This window comes from Hibiscus syriacus, unplaced genomic scaffold (assembly GCF_006381635.1).
Source record: "Hibiscus syriacus cultivar Baekdansim isolate YM2019G1 unplaced genomic scaffold, ASM638163v2 tig00012487_pilon, whole genome shotgun sequence".
In the NCBI taxonomy this organism is placed as follows: domain Eukaryota; kingdom Viridiplantae; phylum Streptophyta; class Magnoliopsida; order Malvales; family Malvaceae; genus Hibiscus; species Hibiscus syriacus.
In genome coordinates, this window is record NW_024062283.1 from 38,183 (window position 1) to 62,156 (window position 23,974).

Sequence of the window (23,974 nt, forward strand, 5' to 3'; positions counted from 1 at the left end):
CTATTATTAAATTACATTAGTTAAATATTTAATATTAAGGTTTATTAATTAAGATTAGATATTTTTTATATATTAATATATTTAAATACTTATTTTTTAAATTATGAGTTCAAAAATATTATGTAACGTAAATTAAAAATATTCCATTGAGATATAAATGTATTATTTATTGAATATGATTAATTAAATATATAATATAAGTTGAATCTAATATAAAAATATGAAAAAAAAATATTATTTGGTGCCATGAACATGTAAGATGTGAGGTTTATATAATTTAAGATGTGAAGGAAATGAAAATTCATCTATGGTTTGATCCTATAGAAGACTACCATAACTATGCAATTTTGTATACCCCTACTGAGACTATATAAGTTTGATCTAACTTGTTTGTAATTTTAGAAGCAAAATTGATATTTCTAAATTAGATGGATTGACAACAGTATCTAATACATATAAAAAACCTAATCTTAATTAATATAAGCCTTAATAATAAATATTAACTTAATGTAATTTAACAATGATGTATAAGTAGATTCATTAGATATAGAGATAAAAAAAGTTAAGGAATACACCTTTTAGCTTTTATCCCACATTATTAAGAAACATAATCTAAACACTCCAACATGCCTATATAAACTAACCCCGTTAAGCTTTTAAACTCATGGAACTAATATGTATTAAATTATGATGTTAGTCCCTATTGTTTTACTTTTCAATTTTCTTAAAGCATATATTTTTTAAATGGCTTTAGAGAATCTGATGTGGCATGAAAACCCTGGAAGATGTGCTCTTTGAAGTGTATCTTCCCACGTGGTGCCATGTCAACATTTCCCTCGGAAGACACACTTTAGGGAACGTGCCTTTTATCCTGTTAAGCAAAGGCGCGTTACGTGTAAAAGGTACTATATCAATAAAACTATAATATTTGGGTGATTTTTGAGTAAAAATGCACTAGATCAATCAATAACAATGGATTGTTATTATTTTAATATATAATTATTTTTAGTGGCTTTCTTGGGGTAAAAATGTGTGGAACCAGTGGTCACCGCTCTGGTTCTTATTCCAGTAACACGGGATAGTTCTTCCTGGGTTATTCTAAGGGTGCTTATCGAGCGAGTCGATTGCGATTTAAGTTGTGTTCGACTCATGCTCATTAAAAAATTTTGTTGCTCGACTTGTTACTCGTTAAGCTCGTTAAAATTTTGCTCAACTCGTGCTCATTAAAAAAACTTGTTGCTTGACTCGTTACTCGTTAAACTCGTTGCTCATTAAGTTCGATGCTTGTTGCTCGTTGTTTGCCTCGTTGCTCGTTAAGGTCGATGCTCGTTGCTTGTCTCATTGCTCGTCTCATTGCTCGTTAAGCTCACTGAAATTTTTATCTTATTTTCTTAGCTATAGGTAAAATCTACTAATACACTATACGTATATTAATATAAACATAAATTAATAAATTTAACAAAAAAATTATCAAAAGAGTGTATGAAAGCATTTTCAAAGTCTAAATTCCAAAGTAAAAATCCACAAATACATTAAAATAATATATAGGATTTGATTTTTTAGTGTTGTAAAATATTAATTAATAAATAGGGTTATTCTAGGGGTGCTTATTGAGCGAGTCGATTGCGACTTAAGTTGTGTTCAACTCGTGCTCATTAAGAATTTTGTTGCTCGACTCGTTACTCGTTAATCTCGTTAAAATTTTTCTCAACTCGTGCTCGTTAAAAAACTTATTGCTTGACTCGTTACTCGTTAAGCTCGTTGCTTATTAAGTTCGATGCTCGTTGCTTGTTAAGCTTGATGCTCATTGTTCTCCCTGTTGCTTGTTAAGCTCGATGCTCGTTGTTTGCCCCGTTGCTTGTTAAGCTCGGTGCTCGTTGCTTTCCTCGTTGCTCGTTAAGCTCACTGAAATTTTTACCTTATTTTCTTAATTATAGGTAAAATCTTCTAATACACGATAAAAAGATTAATATAAACATAAATGAATAAATTTAACCAAAAAAATTATCAAAAGAGTGTATGATGCATTTTCAAAGTCTAAATTCCAAAGTAAAAATCCACAAATACATTAAAATAATAAATATGATTTGATTTTTTAGTGTAGTAAAATATTAATTAATAATTTAGTATTTTTTGTTTATTAGAAAATTAATAGATTAACAACTTATCATCTTTTTTATTATATATTAGTAAATTAATAATTTTTTGAATGATATAATTTTTTTAAAGATAACTGCTAAAAAACTAACGAGTTGCTCGCTAACTTATCGAATCGAGTTGAAATTTTCTAGACTTAACTCGTTAAAGTCTCGAGTCCAGTCAATTCAAATCAAATTTTTATCGAATTTTAATCAAATCTAATTCAAACTGGTCACGCTAATTTCATTAGGCTTCCCTCTCTCTTCTTGTAATACGGGACAGTTCCTTCCCGACTTGTTCGCCCATTTTACTTTTCGTTCTCCCATTTCTTCTTCAATTCTTAGGTGGCGTTTGGTTCGCAGGAATCCTTTGGAATTAGGGGGAATTGGAATCTAATTCCACTACTTTCCCATGTTTGGTTCAAGTTTTCAAAAGGAATTAAAATCCCTTATGACTTCAACTTTCTATCAAATGAGAGAAAGTGAATTTCATCCATTCTATGATGGAATTCAATTCCCTTGTTGGAGAGAATTGAAATTTGACCATACTACCCTCATCAATCTTTTGGTAACTTATTTATATATTGAATAATTATTTTTATTATTTCGGGTCGGGTTTGTAATTCATATATTCGGGTCGGGTCGGATCGGGTGAAACTTTATTTTGGTCGGGTCGGGTCGAGTTCGGGTTTAGGGTGAAAAATATCCGACCTGACCCGAAAATATATATAATTTTATCTTATATATTTAGGAATAATTACAATAATACCCCTCTCTATATAATTTTTTTCAATTAAGTCACTATTTTATTGAATAAAAATAAAATTTTTATTATTTCAGGTCGGGTCGGATTTCTAATTCATATATTCGTGTCGCGTCGGGTGAAACTTTATTTTGGTCGGGTCTGGTCGGTTTTTTTAAGTGTGATATTCGGGTCGGGTCGGGTTCGGGTTTAGGGTGAAAAATACCCGACCCGACCCAAAAAATATATAATTTTACCTTGTATATTTAGGAATAATTACAATAATACCCCTTTATATATAATTTTTTAAATTAAATCACTATTTTTATTGAATAAAAATATTTTTTTTATTATTTCGGGTAGGGTCGGGTTTCTAATTCATATATTCGGGTCAGGTTGGGTCGGGTCAGGTCGGGTGAAACTTTATTTTGGTTAGTTCGGGTCTCGAATGGAGGTTCCCTTGTTCTCGGGTCGGGTCGGGTGGACTAAAAACCCGACCCATGTCCATCCCTAATTGAGATGATTTTAACTTATGATGTTTATTAGCATTATTTTTATAATTTATTAAAATGAATAATCAATCAATAAAATTTAATATTTTTAAAAATTTTATAATATATTGCTATATGTAATTTATAAAACAAACTAAAATTAAGTAAAAAAATAAAGACAATCCTGTTATTTTACATTACTAAAATCAAATTCACCTAACATGTTTGTGAACCAAACAAAATATGAAATTAGATTCTAATTCAATTTTATGCCAGAATATGAAATTAAATTCTATTTTCTGACAAATTCAAATTACTTCACATATTCTAATTTCTTGTAAACATTGCGACGCACCTTATTCTTTGGGGTGACAGAGACCAATTCAACGGTCTCCTGTCTCAGTCCATCATCTTTGCCTCAAGCTATACCCATTGTCCCACTCACCTAATCTATCCTTCCATTTCAACAGAACCGCATCATTCGCTACAACCCTAAACCCTAGGTTTTAAATCTGCGTCCTAATTTAACTTTCGCCTTTTTGTTTATTTTTTCTCTCTACCCTTGCTGAATCTAAGTTGGGGTTTCAAAAAAATTTCAATCCGGCCGAAGAACTGAAAATCATGTTTGTTTGTTTTACCTCTCTTGCTGTCAGTTTTTCTAGTTTTATACTTTAGATTCAATAGATTTTCATGTCATTTAATTGTTGCTGGAGATATTTAAAGCAAAAAAGATATTTTGCAGCTTCCGTGTTGCAGTTTGGCGTCTATATTCTTATTCACCGAAGATCTTTTAGGTTTTATTACCTAAATGTACTTCACTTTTTCCTTAGTTACTGGGTATTAAAACTACTGGGACTTCATTTTGCATGCATTACGAACTTGTGCTTTTAACAAAGTATCTGAAGTCCGTTCTCATTTCTATTTACAGTTTTGGAGATGAATGGTATAGAAATTGTGGATTTATCTAGTGATGATGAACTTGGAGAGGTAGATGTGAAATCTGTTAGGCTGCAACCTGGTACCGCTGGGACCATGATATAGCAACAATATAACCATAGTGTTCAATCTGTGAAGCTCCTTAATTCCAAAATGCAAACTAAAAAACAAGCCTCTGAAGCAAATAAATGCTCAAATAATGCTTTAAGTACTGGTCAAAGTAGTACTAATGTTCTGGAGCAATGCCAGTCTCCAAATGATGATACAGGGTCTGTTCAACCTCGGCTGTATCCCCAGCCCCAATTTGTTGACAATTCTGGAAAGCTGGGAGCTATGAGGAGGGGCTTGGTTCCAAGGTCACGCTACAAAGTATGCAGTTATTAGTTATTTTTTCATTGCATCCTTATTGAATTGTGATTCCCCAATTCATAATGCATCGCGTTTTCTTAGTCTACCTTTTTGCTTTTTTATTTTTACAACAGATAGCACAAATTATCTACATGTGCACCCCTTGTTTCTTCATTCTAATGCCACCTCACATAAGTGGGCCTTTGGTGGTATGTCTAGCTTATGCAGTTAATTTTTTTTTATACTTCTTACATTTTCTTTTGGTAATGAGTACTTTAGCATGATTAAACTGTATTTTGTTTGTTATTGTTTGCAGCTGTTGCTGAACTACTTGACAATGCCATTGATGAGGTGAATTTCAACTTAATTTGTTGGCTTGAGTATATCTGTCTTGTTTAATGGTACAAATGCGTGGTGTAGGATTATTTTGGAAAACTTTATAACCGATAAATAGTCATAAAACTTGGATTTAATTTCTGTTTTATCTTATTTGTAGTAATTGGTTTGAAATTTTGTATGAGATTCCAGAATTTAGTGATTTAACTAGCGCAGCGACTACTTTTACAATTGGAAGGTAGATCAGGTTATGAATGTTCATGTGGATTGATCTGTAATTAGGAGATCTAAATTTTCTATTACATCAATACTTTGAAGTCTTATTAGTGCCAAAGATTTGCAAAACATAATTCGACTATTATGCCATAATCATTAAAAGTTAGGAATAATACCAACCTGAACAAAAAAGGACTGCAATAAACATCTAATATTTTAACCAGATCAAAGCCAGGTATCAGTTGTTTTCTAGGCTAGACAAACTCTTATATATATATATATATTAAAATTATGGTTGGCATGTTCAATGACTGAAAATCGAAGCATAAGTGAAGTTTGTATTACATTCTTACTCCATTAATAGCCATTCTGCAGGTAAACATATGCACAGTTAAGTAGGTTAGTACAATGTTTTCCAAGTTTGCTATCTTGATGAATTTTCACTGTTTGACACTTCATATCTAATTTCTTTCAAATTGGATAGATCCAAAATGGGGCCACTTTTGTCATTGTAGATAAAACATCAAACCCGAGGGATGGGAGTCCAGCTTTGTTAATTCAAGGTATTTTTTTCTCGATTTAATAAAAAATGATAATATACATTTTCACTTTAATCCATTTATTATTGTTTCTTTGTAAAAGTTGTTTAATGATCTAATCAAAGATTTGTAACTAGTAATTTTCAAAACTTGATAATTTGCTATTAGACGATGGTGGTGGAATGGACCCTGAAGCAATGCGTCGCTGCATGAGCTTTGGATTTTCAGATAAGAAGTCAAAGTCTACAATTGGACAATGTATTAATCTTGTGTTTTATTAGGAATATTTGTTGATTCTTTCCTTTTGTATTTACAAAAGTTATTGTCTTCCAGATGGCAATGGTTTCAAGACTAGTTCTATGAGACTTGGAGCAGATGTGATTTTATTCAGTCAGCATTTGGATGATAGGTTTGGTTCCTCTACCACAATCATTATCTACCTGGTGCACTAAAACTTTATTCTTGCTATTTTTTTTGATAGAATATTAGGCCTCATTAAAAACCCCTTCATATCTTACATGTTACATTAGTAACATGGAGGACATGGGAAGGAGGAAAAGAGTGCCTCTGAATTTCATTGATCTGAACCATAATACACAACCAGACCCTAACCACTAACTGCTTACAACATAACACTTGATACATAACACTTACTACATAACACTTAAACCAGAACACCCTTCAGAAATACAAATAAAACACAACACCTTAAGAACTGCACCACAACCTATTAATCAACCTATACTAGCTTTGGCTAATTCATCCGCTTCCCAATTAGCAACTCTCAGAATATGCCTTGTAATAATACCCTGTCCTTCCACACAAGTAGCTATATCTCTCACCAAGGACTGAAACAAAGGGGTACATAAATCCGGATTTTTAATCCACTTCAAAGCATTAGTAGAATCCGATTCCAGGATAATCCTCTGGCTTGGAATATGACCTATTTCTTCAATAAGAATCAACCCTCTTTTGATCGCCAATAGCTCTGCAAGTATGGGAGGATAATCCGGATTCTTGCTATTTATTTGTAGATTATTAAAGGTTATTATTGCATATTGAATTAAAGGATAAATTTTTCATTTTCATAAATTTCTGATGACTTTTTTTGAAAAAAAAAATTATGGAACAAATTTAAGTATTACTGGAAACTTTTGCAATGATAAGGTTCTCAATGGTTTTTTCTTAGAACTCAAGGATGAACTAATCTATACTAATTATAATTTCCTCCACTAAGTTTGTTGTCACAAGTCAAGTGACGCCAACTCAGTGAAATTACAAAAAGGGACACATAGTACAATATTAAACTTGAAATAGTGATATACATGTCTTTTAAAATATCATAATTTTTTAGACGTGTATTGCTACTTTTAAATTGTTAATTCCATTTATTCCTTTATCAGGTCATTGACTCAGAGCATTGGTCTACTCTCTTATTCATTTTTGACAAATGCAGGCCATGACAGAATAGTTGTACCTATGGTGAGCATCCTCTTTCCATTGAGTTTATGTTAGTTTCCAATGCATGCTATAATATCTTTGTGCAAACTGCAGGTGGATTATGAGCTTAATTCGTCAAGTGGCAAGTTAGATGTGTTGCATGGTAGAGAACATTTTGCGTTTAATCTTTCCATTTTGTTACAATGGTCTCCTTATTCAACAAAAGCTGAGCTTTTGAAGCAAGTAGGCCTTACACTTTTCTGGTTTTTTATTTTTCAATCTTCTTGGAATTGTCAATGGTTAATATTTCTGCTAATTGAATTATACATCACATTAATGGTCTCCATATTTGACTTGTAGTTTTTTTAGCATGGGTCAATTACTTGTAAGCCTAGTTATGTCTTTCTTTTACAGTTGACATGTGTTATTTGATTCAACCCATAAAACTAACCCCACATAAAAGTAAAGCTTGTGTTTTTGTTGTTTTAATTTTAAGAAGATTCTTTGTATTGTTGTCGCCTTAATTTCTTTTGGTCTTAAAAGTCAAGTGCATAAGGGAAACGTGGGTTACAGTATTTAATTAAAACAACTTTCTAAATTACATTTAATTTGATAAAATAAAATTCACTTCAAAACTAAAATCTACTTGGAACTTATGCAACACAATGACCGGAGCACCATTGGATGGATCAAATTGTGTAATGTATTTTATTTGATTCTTCGTGAAAGTTTCTGGTCTTTGAAGTTATTATTGTCTAACTAACTTCACTTGTACCTCCATCTAAGTGCAGTTTGACAACATCGGTACCCATGGCACAAAAATTATTATTTACAATTTATGGGTCAATAATGATGGGAATTCAGAGCTAGACTTTGATTCTGATGAAAAGGTTGATTTTTTTGTGCACACTGTTCTATACTTTTCCAAGAAATTTTGCATCATCTTTCAAGTGAAATCTTATGATTCCGGTTGCAGGATATTCGCATTAGTGGAGACACCACAAAGGTCAATACATACACTTCTTGGAAACCTGTAAATGAACAACATATTGCTAGACGTTACCATAATTCTCTTCGTGTGAGTCTATGGTTTCTCTATATTCTGTGTTAAACCAACGAGTAAAAGGATTCATATTTTTTGACTTTGATTCTGTCCCACTGTACAGGTATATTTGTCCATCTTGTATTTGCGAATTCCTGAAACTTTCAGAATAATATTGCGTGGTGAAATCGTTGAGCATCATAACATTGCTGATGATCTGAAATATATAGAGTACATCTTGTATAAACCACAAAGCGCTGGATCTGTGGAGGTACTATGTGCTTATTCCAAGCTTATCATCATTTCTTATCCTTGTTTATTATAATCGGAAACTAATGATCTATATGAACCACTGTCATCTCTATTCTGATGTTGCATCTCAAGTAGTTAATAACCAAAAGCTTTCTGGATGTCTAAATAACCATCCTCCTTTGTAATTTAACATGAAATTAGCTGTCTGTTTTTTCATCTGTTGTGTCTTGCCTATGCAAACTTTGTTGGAAGTTACTTGTATGGGTATGAGTGTATTCGCAGAATCCCTTTATGGTGATTGTCTGAATGTTTCTCTGACTTTACCATGTATTACATTTCTGATTTCTGCTTCATCTGCAGGGTACAGTTGTATCTACAATTGGTTTCCTTAAAGAAGCTCCTCAACTTAATATCCATGGATTTTGTGTCTACCACAAGAACCGTCTAATTATGGTAACTTCAATAAAAATATTTCACCTTTTTCTTTGTTAATGTTGGGGATGAAGCATGCAAATTACTAATGGTGTGACTTCGTCTGGTTAAATAAACTAACTTATCTTTTTTTTTTTCTAGCTAATCTCAAAATGCTATTCATTTATAGTTTTCCTAGCAACATAATGCTACTGATTTTTTACCATGTTATGTTTGGTGGAGTTAAATATCGGAGTCTAGTAGAATCTGTTAATTATTAGGAATAAGTAGCAAGAAGTTGGGAAATGATACGGATTGATCAATGAAAATTAACCCTAAAATAACTCCTAGAAATCTGGAAATTAATAAATTGATGAGCTGTCAACAGTGTTATGTTTTACTGTTTTCGACCTAATTGTCTCCTCTGATTATTCAGAAACACATGGTGTATTTCTCTTTTGTTTCCTTTTTTGATCACATTGGTAAAATAGTGAAGGGTGAAAATGAGTGTGAAAGGTAGAGAGGAGAAAGAGAAAATTTGAAAAAGTCCAACGTCTCCGATGAGGAATGGACTGTTTTCGTCGACAATCTTAGCAAGAGGGTTCCAAGAAGTGTGTTAAGGGAATATTTTAATCATTATGGTCAGGTTGTGAGAATTTTCATTCCACGTTTTTTAGAGAAACCAAAATACAAATCTTCAACTTTCGCTTTTGTCCAATATGCTGGTGAAGAAGGCAGAAAGAAGGCAATCCAGTATGCTAATGGAACATGGATTGATGGGAGGAGAATAAATGTGGGGATTGCAAAGTATCAAAATACAAAGAGAAGGAATGTTGCTGTAGGCAAGATGATGTTGGAGAACAGGTCAGAAAAACAGGAAAAGACAGATTGGAGGAAATGCTGAGTCCTGGAGAAGTATAAGGGATGGCAGATCGTATAAGAATGTTTTGAATACAGTTAATAATATGAGAAGTGATCCAGTTTCAGGGGGAACATGGAGGGCCTAAAGCAGACTGCAAAAGGAGTTAGGAATGTCTGGGAGATGCATATTCTGACAGAAAATTCAGATTGGGTGAAGAGATCATTAACTGGGATAATCAAATCTTCTTTTGATCAGGATTTGATAAAGGAAGCTTTGGAGTTCGAGGGAGTGGTAGTCCAGATATCGACATGGGGTTATGCTTGGAATGCTTGTCTCATTACATTTAATACGGTTGAAGAGTTTTCAAATGTGTGGATGAATAAGAAAGAGGAGTTGTTGTCGAGAATATCTAAATTAAATATTAGATAGGATCAGTTTTAATTAGATAGAATCAGTTTTTATTCTATTAGTTATTAGATAGGATCATTTTTAATTAGATAGAATCAGTTTTTTATTCTATTAGTTATTAGATAGGATCATTTTTAATTAGATAGAATCATTTTTATTCTGTTGCTAATTTTATGCTTCTTTTTATGTAAAGTTGTTACATTGTAAACTCTATTTAAGTCGTCCATATTCAGCAGAAATAAACACGATTTATTCGGAACAAGTTTTTTCGTCTTTATGGTGTCAGAGCCAAAATGGCCAAACCCTACGATGATACCTCTGGTATCGACTCTATGAGTTCTACTCGCTCACCTTCAATCACCCTAAACACTGAATCCTTCCAAAACATATCCATCACTTCTCACAAGTTGAATAGAAATAATTTCTTACAGTGGTCACAATCTGTGAAACTGTTTATTCGTGGCCGTGGAAAATTCGGCTATCTCTCAGGTACCACTACGAAACCTGCCGAAGAAGATGAAGAATCTGAAAGATGGGAGGCAGAAAACTCGATGATTATGTCTTGGCTCATAAATTCCATGGATCCGAGTGTAGGGAGAACTTATCTCTTCCTACCTACTGCTCATGACATTTGGAATGCTGTGAACGAGACCTATTCTGATCTCGGGAACGCAGGACAATGGTTTGAACTAAAAACTCGGTTATGGAGGCTAAAACAAGGAGAAAAAACTGTCACTCAATACTACACTGAACTCAAGACCTTGTGGCAAGAGGTTGACATGTACAGCGACTACGAATGAAGTTGTGCTAAGGACAGGGCTCTATTCCAGAAGATGGTGGAAAAAGAACGCGTCTTCGAATTCCTTGTCGGCCTTAACAAGGAATTGGATGAAGTCAGAGGGCGCATTCTTGGTCGTGAACCACTATCAAGCACAAGAGAAGTTTTCTCCGAAGTCAGACGAGAGGAGAGCCGGCGGACAGTCATGCTTGGAGGCCACTAACCAAATCCCACCGAGTCTTCTGCCTTGTTCTCGGGTCAGTCACCACGTCGCAACGATCGTCGGAACGACAGAGATCGGCCAATCTGCGAGCACTGCAACAAGCCGGGACACACTAAAGCCAAGTGTTGCAAGCTACACGGGAAGCTAGCCGAGAATTTTTCAGCCAATCGAAATTCTCGTAATGCAAAGGGATTCCATGCCTCATCTGAAGATGCTTCTGAAGAGCCGAAACCTGCCTCAGAATTGTCTGCCTTCAGCAAAGAACAGCTAGAGCAATTGTATCAACTAATGAGTTCTCATTCCATATCCAACACTCCTAACCCATCATCTTATATTGCCTCTTCATCATTAGCCCAAAAAGATACATATCCTACAGCTTTCATAGCCAGTTCTAAATCAAACCCTTGGATCATAGATTCAGGGGCAACAGATCACATGATCGGTAATTCTTCCATATTCTCATCTTATTTTCCTTTATCTGGTAATCTGAAGGTAAAAATTGCTGATGGCTCCCTAACCTCTATAGCTGGAAAAGGCTCTATCATTATTTCTCCATCTCTCACATTACTAAATGTCCTACATGTCCCAAAGCTCTCTTGCAATCTCATCTCTGTTAATCGTATTATTCATGATTGCAAATGCATTGCTACAATAACATTTGCTGGATTTGAATTTCAGGACCCTTGTTCGGGGAAGATGATTGGCAATGCTAAGGAGGTTGATGGACTCTATCACTTGGTCACGGACAATCCTTCAGATAAACAAGTTAAGAAACCGAGATGCTTTACTACCTTGCCTTGTGAGAATGAAATAATGTTGTGGCATTATAGGTTAGGCCATCCTAGTTTTAATTACTTGAAATATTTGTTTCCAAATCTTTTAAAAAAAAAAGACGGTTTTTCTTTTCAGTGTGAAGCTTGTGAATTGGCAAAACATCATAGATTTGTTTATCCATCTTTAAAGTATATGCCATCAAAACCTTTTTCTTTTGTGCATAGTGATATTTGGGGCCCTTCACGAGTAAAAACAGCCTTAGGATCTAGATGGTTCATCACATTCATTGATGATCACACTAGAGTCACGTGGATTTATTTACTAAAAGAAAAATCCGAGGCAGCAAGTGTTTTCAAAAATTTTCACTCACTGTTCAATACTCAGTTTCAAGCAAATATTCAAGTTCTTAGAACCGATAATGGTCGAGAATATTTTAATGCAATCTTAGGTGATTTTTTGAAACAAAAAGGAATTATTCATCACAGTTCTTGCGTTGATACTCCCCAACAAAATGGAGTTGCTGAAAGAAAAAATAGGCATTTATTAGAGGTGACTAGAGCTTTACTGCTTGCTATGAATGTTCCTAATCGTTTTTGGAATGAAGCACTCTTAACAGCGTCTTATTTGATAAATCGAATGCCAACAAGAGTTCTTAATTATATTACTCCTTTGCAAGCTCTAAAGAATATGTTTCCTGAAAATAGATATTTCACTGATTTAACAACTAAAATTTTTGGTTACATTGCTTTTGTTCATATACACGGCCAAAATAGAGGAAAACTCGATCCCCGAGCACATAAATGCATATTTCTAGGTTTTTTACCAACACAAAAAGGGTATAAATGCTTTGATCCTAAATCTGGGAAGTATTATGTGAGTATGGATGTCACGTTTTTTGAAAAACAATCTTTTTTTGACAAAAACTCTCTTCCGGGGGAGAATGACTCTGAAATGAGTTTTTGGGAACAAACATCCTTGCCAAAATCGGTTGTAAATAGCTAAGTGGAACCAATTCATATTTCCATAACTAATCCTAGGATTTCACAACCTATAAATTCACAACCTCGTGAGACTCGGGTAGAAACCAACTTGGAACCACCTACTGAACTTCGTGTTTATTCTAGACGGATGACTCAACCAAGTAATGTTCCACCGGTCCCCAGGGTATGCCAACCATCGGTCTCGACTATGGTCCAAGGTACGACTTCTCTTTCTCCTATTTCTTCTCCAAATTTAGAGCCTTCTACAGAATTCTTTGAACCCATAGCCTTGCACAAAGGTGTTAGATCATGTACCACAAAACATCCAATATCCAATTTCTTATCTTATAATAAACTCTCTCCAGATTTCAAAGCTTTTTCCACCAGGATTATGGATGATGCACTACCTAAGTCGATACATGAAGCTCTAGAAGTTCCGAGATGGAGAGGCAGTTTTTAAGGAGTTAAAGGCCCTGAAGAAGAATGACACGTGGGATCTAACTCCTTTACCTGAGGGGAAACGATCTGTAGGCAGCAAGTGGGTGTTCACCATCAAATACCATGCAGATGGCTCGGTCGAGAGATACAAGGCAAGACTCGTAGCACGAGGCTTCACTCAGACATACGGCCTTGACTACGAGGAGACCTTCGCACCTGTGGCCAAACTAAACACCGTACGTGTCCTACTCTCACTAGCCGTCAATCTGGATTGGACTCTCAGACAGTTTGATGTGAAGAATGCATTCCTAAACGGTGAGCTAGAGGAAGAGGTGTTTATGGAAGTTCCTCCAGGCTTTGATGAATTGAAGAAGGATGGCAGGGTTTGCAAGCTAAAGAAATCCATTTATGGATTGAAACAATCTCCGAGAGCCTGGTTCGAGAGATTCACGAGAGCTGTGAAACAACATGGTTACACTCAGGCCCAGTCTGATCATACTATGTTCTACAAACACAATAATGGTAAAATTGCTATTTTAATTGTGTATGTAGATGACATTGTTATGACAGGAGATGACACAATAGAGTTGGAGTCGTTGAAGAACTTCTTATCCAACCAGTTTGAAGTCGAGGATCTAGGACAACTCAAATATTTCCTTGGAATGGAGGTGGCTAGATCCTCAAAAGGTATAATTATCTCGCAAAGGAAATATGTCCTCGATATCTTGAAAGAGACCGGATTACTCGGATGTAAACCAGTGGCTACTCCTATTGATCCGAATCAAAAACTTGAAAAAGAAGATGGTGTTGAGCCTGTGACAAGAATCGGTATCAGAAGCTGATGGGGAAACTGATTTATTGGCTCATACGAGACCAGATATTGCATTTGCTGTGAGCTTGGTTAGTCAGTTTATGCATTGTCCCTCAGAAAAACACTCCAAGGCTGTTTACCGGATTCTTCATTACTTGAAAGGGAGTCCTGGTAAAGGAATCATGTTTTCGAAGAATGGAAGTCGAAGAGTGGAGATCTTCACTGATGTTGATTGGGGCGGAAGTTCTACAGACAGAAGATCTACTACCGGTTATTGCTCTTTTGTCTGGGGCAACTTAGTTACTTGGAGGAGCAAGAAGCAACTAGTTGTCTCTAGAAGCAGTGCGGAGGCCGAGTTCAGAGCCATGGCGCAAGGAGTATACGAGTTGTTATGGCTTAGGAGGATCTTGGAGGAGCTGAAGGTTGAAAGAGATAAACCGATGAAGTTGTATTGCGACAACAAATCGGCAATCAGTATTGCTCAGAATCCTGTACAGCATGACATGACCAAACATGTCGAAATAGATCGACATTTCATCAAGGAGAGGCTGGAAAATGGCGATATCTGCATACCGTTTGTTCCATCATCAGAGCAGCTCGCCGATGTTCTCACCAAGGGACTGTTTACTACGATGTTCGAAGGATTTCTTTCCAAGCTGGGAATGATCGATATCTATTCTCCAACTTGAGGGGGGGGGGTGTCGAGAATATCTAAATTAAATATTAGATAGGATCAGTTTTAATTAGATAGAATCAGTTTTTATTCTATTAGTTATTAGATAGGATCATTTTTAATTAGATAGAATCAGTTTTTTTATTCTATTAGTTATTAGATAGGATCATTTTTATTCTGTTGCTAATTTTATGCATCTTTTATGTAAAGTTGTTACATTGTAAACTCTATTTAAGTCAGCCATATTCAGCAGAAATAAACACGATTTATTCGGAACAAGTTTTTTCGTTTTTAGTTGTTCTTATGCTTTGATTGTTTGGCTCCATTACTGAATGATGATGGAGTTCCGTTGGCCATTTGCCAGGTGGAGCTTTATGGAATGCCTCTATTATGCTGGAATGAGGCATTCATGGAAAAACTTACTGGGAGGTGGGAAAATTTATATGTTTTAAAGATGAATCAAAGAGCAGATCGGATCTTTCATCGGCGAAAGTTCTGCTTAGGGTGGAGAGTCCCTTTGATGTCCCTGATACGATTACAATAGGTTCTTATGGCAGATCGTTCAAAGTTAAGATATCAATGGGGTCTGTCTTGAAAAAAACCAAAAGAAGTGGTGGGGAAAACGGTGAAGAAAATTTCAAAAGAATGGAACAGTGATTATGTCTTGTCTGTGGAAGGGATGGCCGTCGTCCTACTCTGGCAGTTGCTGAAAATCAAGAGATATCAGAGGAGTCTAGACTTAAAGTCATCTCTTGGCTGAATAAAGGACATAATAGTCGTGTGAATGGAGTTAGTGGGGGACAAGTCCCATCGAGTAAGTCAACTAAAGAAACTTCTAATTGTGGGTTGTCAGTTTTCTTGGAAAATAGAACAAACCAAATTGGGAATCACGTGGGTCTGGGTTTGAGGGAAACAAATGACCTGGATGATAAAGCCCAATTGGAGGACAATTGGGTTTCTTCTTCGCTAATAAAGAAAATCATTCCTGGTGGGGTTGCATATAATCTAAAGTGGATTGGGGGAGGGGAGAAGAATTTTATTGGTAGATTTATACCCGATCCCAACAATATATCATTTAATCTTGTGGAAGTTGCTGAGGAGGGTGAAAATGAGCCGGTGAAGGAAAATACAGGTGGGGAAAAATAAGTGTTACCAAAAGAATAGGGGGTTGATATTGATAAAGAGCATTCACTTGGCCTGAGAAGTCAAGAAGGGGATCGTGTCTTTAGTGCACATATTTCTGATGATTTGGAAATGAGAAATGTATCTGATGAAAAAAGGGCTGGTTCAAATAAGATGAATGATGTTAAGGAAGATAAGCAGTTTAGCCTTAATGTGGGTAGCTTCTCAAGTTCGAGTTCAAGAGCTAGGAAGTTTGTGAATCAAGATGGAATTATTCCAGTGCTAATTACGGAGGGGAAGATTAAAGCAAAGGAGAATCAGATGTCCTCCTTCAAAAATCTTGTGCAATTTCTTTCTCGGTCAAAAAATTTAAGCAATTAGAGGAAGTTAAGAATTGCTCCACGTCGTTCAGGAAGCGTGTGCTCGGAGGGTGAAATGTCTATAAGTTTCTATGATAAAGTTTGTAGAAGGGATTTTAGAAGTAAGGTTAGGGAGTCTTTGGAACAAGAAAGGGCGTCCTCAAAGTCTTCTCACTCTTCTGTTAAAGCTAGAGATGAAGCTGCTGCTAGGGAGGTTTGTAATATGTTGGGGATTACTTTTAAAGGGGGGCAACAATTATTAGAAGAGGATATCTTGAAGATGGAGCTGAGGGGGTCTACAAAGGAATTTTGATAATATTCCTTTGCTTGATCCTGGTTTTTATGGTTTTCATTTTTTAAATGTCAAAGCTAAAAATTATTTCATGGAATGTTGGGGGTCTTGGGAAAAGAGAAAAAGTCCGAGCAGTGGCGAGACTTATAAAGAGGAATAAACCGGTCTTATTACTATTACATGATACCAAACTGAATAATTGTCAAAATGCGCTATGGAGGAAATTAGGGGCAAATTTGTTGAAAGGTGACAGCTTTCATCCTGTTGATGGGTCTGCAAGTGGCTTGCTGTGCTTGTGGAATGAGGATTTTTTTGAGGTTAGTAGTGAACACAATCAGAGTAGATTCATGGCACTATCAGGGAAGTTCAAGGCGGTAAACTTTGAGTGTGTTATAATAAATGTTTATGGTTCGTCAGTAGAGGCTGATAAAGAGGATTTTTTCAGGGAGCTGATGTGTTTTGATGAAAGTTTAAATCTGCCAATTTGCATAGAGGGAATTTCAATGCTTATCTTGATCCAGAGGAGAAAAGTGGAGTTTCCCAGAATTGGCATTCCATGGATCTGTTCAGGTCCTTTGTTCAGCAACTTAATCTTATGAATCTTCCGTTAGTCGGAGGTAGATTTACTTGGTGCAACAATAGAGAGTCTCCCACTTGGGTAAGGCTTGATCGGTTCTTAATAAGTGGTACCTTCTTAAATTGCTTTCCAAAAGTGTTCCAAAGAATTTTACCTAAATCTCTCTCGGACCACAATCTGGTTGTGTTAGAAAAAGAATGCAAAAACTGGGGTCCTAAGCCTTTTCGGTTATTTAATTACATTTTAGAGGAAGATGGGTTTGTTGGGTTGGTTGAAAATTCCAAGTTTGATTTGAAGAAGGATAATGGGTGAAGGGGATTGTTTAGCTTACTTCAAGGAACTAAAAAGGTGATTAGGAAGTGGCCCTATAGAAATCAAAGGGGGATATCTGAAGCTATTTCAGAATTGAAAGGCAAGATAAATGATTTGGAAGTGAAAGTACAAGGTGGAGGGATTTATTCACAAGAATGGGATCAGTTACTGCTATCGAGGAATGAATTATGGAAGTTGCATAGGATGGATGAAAGTATTTGGTTCCAGAAGTCAAGAATGAAATGGATAAAGGATGGTGACAGAAATACGAGGTTCTTTCATTTATGTGCCCTTAAAAGGAACAGAATTAATGCCATCTCGGCATTGAAGGTGGCTGGTGTGGAAATTTCAAATCCGGATCACATTAGGGCCTATGTCTTGGATTTTTTCAAGAAAAATTATAATTTAAAAGCAATGCTGGAGGTTGATGAAATTTATCTTAATTTTGCGAAATTGTCAGCTAAGCAAAAGGCTGGTCTTGAGGTTAAATTTTCAGAACAAGAAGTGTGGGAAGCAATTTTTTATTCGGACAGTGCTAAATCCTCTGTCCTGGATGGTTATACGATAGGTTTTTTCAAGAAATTCTGGCCTACCCTTAAGGTACATATTATGAAATTTGTGGATGATTTTTACTGTGGAAGGAAATGGGAGCATGGGGTCAATCATGCTTTCATAACACTGATCCCAAAGAAACTAAATCCTAAAGATATTGAAGACTTCAGACCAATTAGCATGGTTGGCAGTTTATATAAAATAATTTCAAAAGTTTTATTGAAAAGGCTTGTTTCAGTTATTAAAGGTATAGTAAGCCCTTCACAGTTTGCCTTTATTCCTTGTAGACAACTGCTAGACTGTGCTTTTCTTGCCAATGAAGGCATAGATTTTTGGAGGAAACAAGAGAGGAAAGAGCTCGTTTTCAAAGTTGATTTTCGTAGAGCATATGATTCGATGGAATGGCCGATTCTTTTGACATTATTGAAAGTCATGGGTTTTAGTGAGAAATGGATTTCATGGATAGAGTATTGTATATCTTTAGCTTCAATCTCTGTTTTAGTTAATGGATCTCCAACAGAGGAATTTCCAATGGGTAAAGGGTTGAGACAAGGCTGTAGTCTGTCCCCTCTTTTGTTTAATATAGTTGGGGAACTTCTAAATTTAATGCTGATTAAAGTTGCTGGTCTTGGACTTTTTGAAGGGTTCGCTATTGGTAGGCCTGATAATCCTTTCCATTTGACTCATTTACAGTTTGCAGATGATCTCATACTATTCTACCGAGATTCTCCTACTCATATTCTAAATATTAGGAGAGTGTTGAGGGTTTTCAGCCTAATGTCAGGGCTTCATCTTAATCTTTCTAAGAGTAGTTTGTATGTCATTAATATGGAAGATGACATCTTAAAAGAATGGGCATATGAAGCAGGCTATGGGGTGGGATCTTTTCCTACGGTGTATCTTGGTTTACCGTTAGGTGCAAAGAAAAATTCAGAGTTTCTGTGGGATCCGGTAATCCAGAAGTTTAACAATAGATTAGCGGGATGGAAAGCTTCCTCATTGTCAATGGCTAAAAGATTAGTGTTGGTGAAGTCGGTGTTGTCCTCCTTGCTGATTTTTTTCCTCTATATTTTCAAAATTCTGTTCAAGGCAAGTCAGAAGTTGAATTCTTTGATGGCTAAATTTTTTTGGGGGAAAGGATCAACAAAGAAACGAATTCATTGGGTGAATTGGAAGATGGTGTGTCAACCCTATGAAGAGGGAGGCTTGAGAGTCTTGGATCTGAATTTAGTTAATAGAGTGTTGCTTGGTAAATGGGTGTGGAAATTTGCAAATGAAAAAGACACTCAGTGGAAAAAGTTACTTTGCTGAAAAAGTTACTTTGCTGCAAACATAATGTTAGTAATTTGTCTCTAACAATAAGCAAGGTAGTGTCTCCTCTAGATTCATGGATTTGGAGAGGTATTGTGAACAACTATTTGAAAAATGATGAGATAGGGGAGTGTTTGAGGTCTAATTCGAAGATTCAAATAGGGAATGGTATGTCGATATCCTTCTGGAATGATCTTTGGATTAATGGTTCAACATTAAAAAATCAATTTCCCAGGATTTTTGCTTTATCTACTAATAAATGGGAGAAAGTGGCTGATTTTGGTTGCTTCGAAAATAATGGTTGGGTTTGGAATATTCAGTTAAGGAGAAATTTATGCGACTGAGAATTGGATCAGTGGGTGGCTTTATTGTCTTTGATTGATAATATAGTGTTGTCAGATTTAGTGGATGACTTTCTTGCTTGGTCGGGTAACGGTGATGGTTTGTTCTCGGCTAAGTCTTATAGGCTGACTCTATATTAGATCTGGAGGTAATTTTGAGTGGAACAAGTGGGTGTGGTCTGGTTTGGCTCCTCCTAGAGTCGAAACCTTTCTTTTGGCAGATCTCTCATCAAAAACTGGCCGTTAGAGTGGAGTTGAAGAAAAGGGCTTCCCTTGGAAGATGTTCTTTGCCCTTTATGTCAAAAGCATGAAGAAACCATTCAACACCTTTTTATTTCATGCTCTGTTGCAGGGGAGTTGTGGAATAGATTCCTAAGGTTATGGGATGTCTCTTCAGTTCTGCCTCAAGACCCCTCTTCCCTGCTCTGTTCTTGGTCTTACCTAAGGGCTTATTCTTCAATTTGAAAGTTTATCCCGGGAGTTGTTTTGTGGCCATTATGGAAGGCTAGGAATTCGATGGTGTTTGAAAATTGGAATTTTGACAGTTCTTCTCTCTTCTTCATTTCCAGATTTAGGCTGGCTAAATGGTTTTTAGCTAAGTTCCCTCATGTTCTTATTCAAGCTGATTTACTAGTTGGGGATCCCTCGCTTGCAGACAGGATTCCCAATCAATCATTTAAGATAAAGAAGGTTCAATGCTGGCTTCCTCCAGCTGATTTTTTTAAATTCAATATGAATGGGGCAGTAAGAAGTGATGGGCTGCAGGGTGGAATTGGAGGAATTCTGAAAGATTCTAATTGTACTACTTTAGCCACTTTCTCTAATGGTGTAGGTCCAGGTCCTCCTCCCTTGGCCGAGTTGAAAGCCATTAAAAAAGGCATTGATTTTTTCCTGTCTTCTTACTGGGCATTGAGGGGAAGACTTATCATAGAAAGTGATTGCAAAGCTGCAGTTGACTGGATTTTGTTGCCGTTTTCTGCCCCTACGCTTTTCAGTTCTTTGGTCGGGGAAATTGGGGCCTTAGTTTCTACAAGGGAGATTATTGTTAGACTGATTCTTAGGAGCTGTAATTGGGAGGCAGATAAATTAGCTAAGGAGAGGATTGGATGAATGTTTTAAGTTTTATTGATGTACTGTTTGGGTTTTTTTTATTTTTTGGTTGTTTAAAGTGTACTTTTATGTAATTATTGAATTATCTATAAATTGAGGTACTCTTTTCCTCCTTCCGCTAGTTGCCTCTTCACAAGAGCCAACTAAGAGGGAGGTTTTTAACGAGGCCTCCTATTTCTATCAAAAAAAAAAAATATCGGCGTCTAGTATAGAAACATACTTAGATTGTCATGGTCTCATATTCATTTTCATCAAAACTTTTTGTGCCTCAAAGAATTTTGAGAACATCAAATGTTGTTTGTTTTCACATCAGAAGCTTCATAAAAATGTTCAAGTAGCTTCTGACCTGTGAAGTGCATGATTTTCCAACTTAAAAATAACCATTTCTATTTTTTCAAAATGCTCACGTCTGTCTTATGACTGGGAATTTACTAGGTTCAGGAATATTGTATCAGCAGTTACTGTGCATTCCTTTATGATGTGTCTGTGCCTAGATTTCTTTGAGGAAGGTTTTTCTCATTGTGATTTGTATTACATGCCTTCTGCTCCACGATTTATTTACATGTTTGTTTCAAGTGACTATTGTTGGTTTCTGAAAGTCTTTCCCTTTCCCTTCTTTTGCAGCCATTTTGGCATGTTGTTAGCTATACAGTTAGTACGGGTAGAGGTGTGGTTGGTAAGAATATTTTAACTCATTGACATTTGACTTCTTTTTTCTCCATCATAGGTCAATTATGTGTAGACTCGTAGTACAGAGTATTATTCTATTCTTTCAGGTGTTTTGGAAGCTAATTTCATTGAGCCAACGCATAACAAACAAGATTTTGAGAGAACTTCCCTTTTTCATAAGCTTGAAACTCGCTTGAAGGAAATGACATACGAATACTGGTAATCTATTGTTTAATGTCTAAGGGGATGTTTGGTATGAAGTGGTCATCCCAAAATAATCTGCATTCAATAAATACATCACCATGTTTGTTAGTAATTTAAGAATCCTACGTGGCGTTACTCTTAAATCATCTTTAATAATAAATTTTCACTAACCTGTCCCAATAAGATTGGGAAAACACTTAGAAAAAAAATGCTAGCTAATTCTTGGCATAGACCTCTAAACTAGGACAAAATGTTCGAGGCTTGTGCTAAAGGTGCTTGTAGCAGTAGTTTTGTTGCTAATGGTGTATTTTTATGCACAAAAAATTTCTGAAGAGAATTCTAGATGCCGAGAAAAAGTGAATTTTGTTTACATTGATTTTTTCCTTGTATTGTCTGATATTGTTGTTTGAGTTCACTAGTGATTTAGAATGTTATACCAAACATCATAATATAAAATCACTAGTGATCAAACTACCTTAATAATCTTATTGCCATGGTGATCTTACAAGCGATGCCAAATGCTACCTAGGTCACGTGTATGCTTCCATAGCTTGTTGTTTATCCCACTTGAAGTTTTATTCCTGGTTTTCCTCCTATATAATTAGGCTTGCAATTCCTCGTGCTCTAATAGTCTATCAATAGCTATAGGCTTACCATGGATGTTTATGGTAGGAAGTTCACATTTTCATATTTTCATTGTATGTTTGGGATAAAAAACTGTTGACTTCTATTTTCTGTTATTGCTGAGAAAATATTTAACTTCATGCTTCTGTTTCTATTCAACGATTCAATTTGATGGTTTGAAAATATTGATTTTGAAGTATCCTTTATGTTTTTTGGTGATGGTCTCTTCATGAGATTGTAAGAACATGTTCGTCATAGATATCTGAAACTCGTAATTCTGTCTGGCAGGCATTACCATTGCGAACTAATTGGATATCAGATCAAGAGAAAGTCTCAGCCACCGGCATCTCATGTTTCACCTCAGTTTACAGGACAGAGCAATGTACAAGAATCTGTTGGGTTGAATCAAACTTATATGGTTTCTAATAGATCAAAAGGACGATGTGTAGATTTTGCAGAGCAGTCAATCCCCATCTCTCATGGAAGAAGCACGCAAGGTAAGTGCTATATTGATCTTCTTTCGGTACTACTATGAAGGAATTTTTTTCTTAAGTCACGGTGCCTTGGGGTTAAACAGGACTGCCTATGAAAAGGAAGGGACAGGCTGACATGGTAGAAATTGAAAAGGGGAAACACCAAGCAGGGACGTGTGGCAACACATCTCAGGTCTGTGTAGGAGCATGATCTTGCATTTCTAGATTATTAGAATTCAAAGAGGAGTTCATTTGCTAAAACATGCAACTTAATACTTTATATAGTCCAATGGAAGTATGATTCTTTTCTGTCCATGCATGCAAATCCTTCCAGGCTTCCTACTCGTTGTATGAGTTCGCTGCCCAATTCTAAATTGTATTGTATTTAGCTGGTTACATGGGGCAACAAACGAACAATGCATTTATCAGTCCCATCTTTCTTTACATAGGTGTTAGGAAACTTGGTTTTATTTTGCTTGATCATGGTATATATCAGTTTCATTAACCATACAAATTCTAATTGCTAACCTTCTGTGCGCCTTTTCTTTTCTCGGTCTAGTCTCTTGATGCTACTGCAAATCACTTGAAAGATCAATTAACCCAGAAAATGAAGCGAGAAAATAGGAAACTTCGTGCAAAGTGAGTAGAATGTTACTACATGGTTTCATCAGTTTGTGAAAGACATCAATATCATATATATAGTTTTTCACTTGTACTTGGTGATATCCTTTCTTTTGTCCCAAAATTTAGCACACGATAATCTAGAAGTTAGGCTAACTGCTGGAAATTTACTTGTGTATTCCAGATGCTTGGCATATGACAAGAGAGGGAAGAACTTACAGTCAAGGTATTAAATGTTTGTTGGTTTCAGAAATCTTGCATCGATCACTCTGGACTTCAACAAAACTTAACCTGTAACTTATGCAGCTAGAAGAGCTTAGGAATGAAACGGTAGCTGTTCAGTGCGAGTATGAACGGTTGGTAGAGGAACTGAAGTCCTTGAATGTCTTCAAGGATGAAAATATTTAGTCCTAACACCCAATTGCTCGATTCTTTCATTTGTATGTTGTGCGTCTCTGGGCATCCGGTGATCTTAAGTTACGTGTTGGGGTTGATAGGTCATACTGACTTCATAGCGGGAGCAGGTGCTAGGGCGGGCATGACGGGGTTGGGTTCAGTTCATTTTGTAT

At 35.9% G+C, this 23,974-nt stretch overlaps 1 pseudogene; it reads left to right on the plus strand.

Moving 5' to 3' along the window:
• The first annotated feature begins 3,789 nt into the window (after positions 1-3,789).
• LOC120205487 lies at positions 3,790-23,974 on the plus strand (annotated as a pseudogene).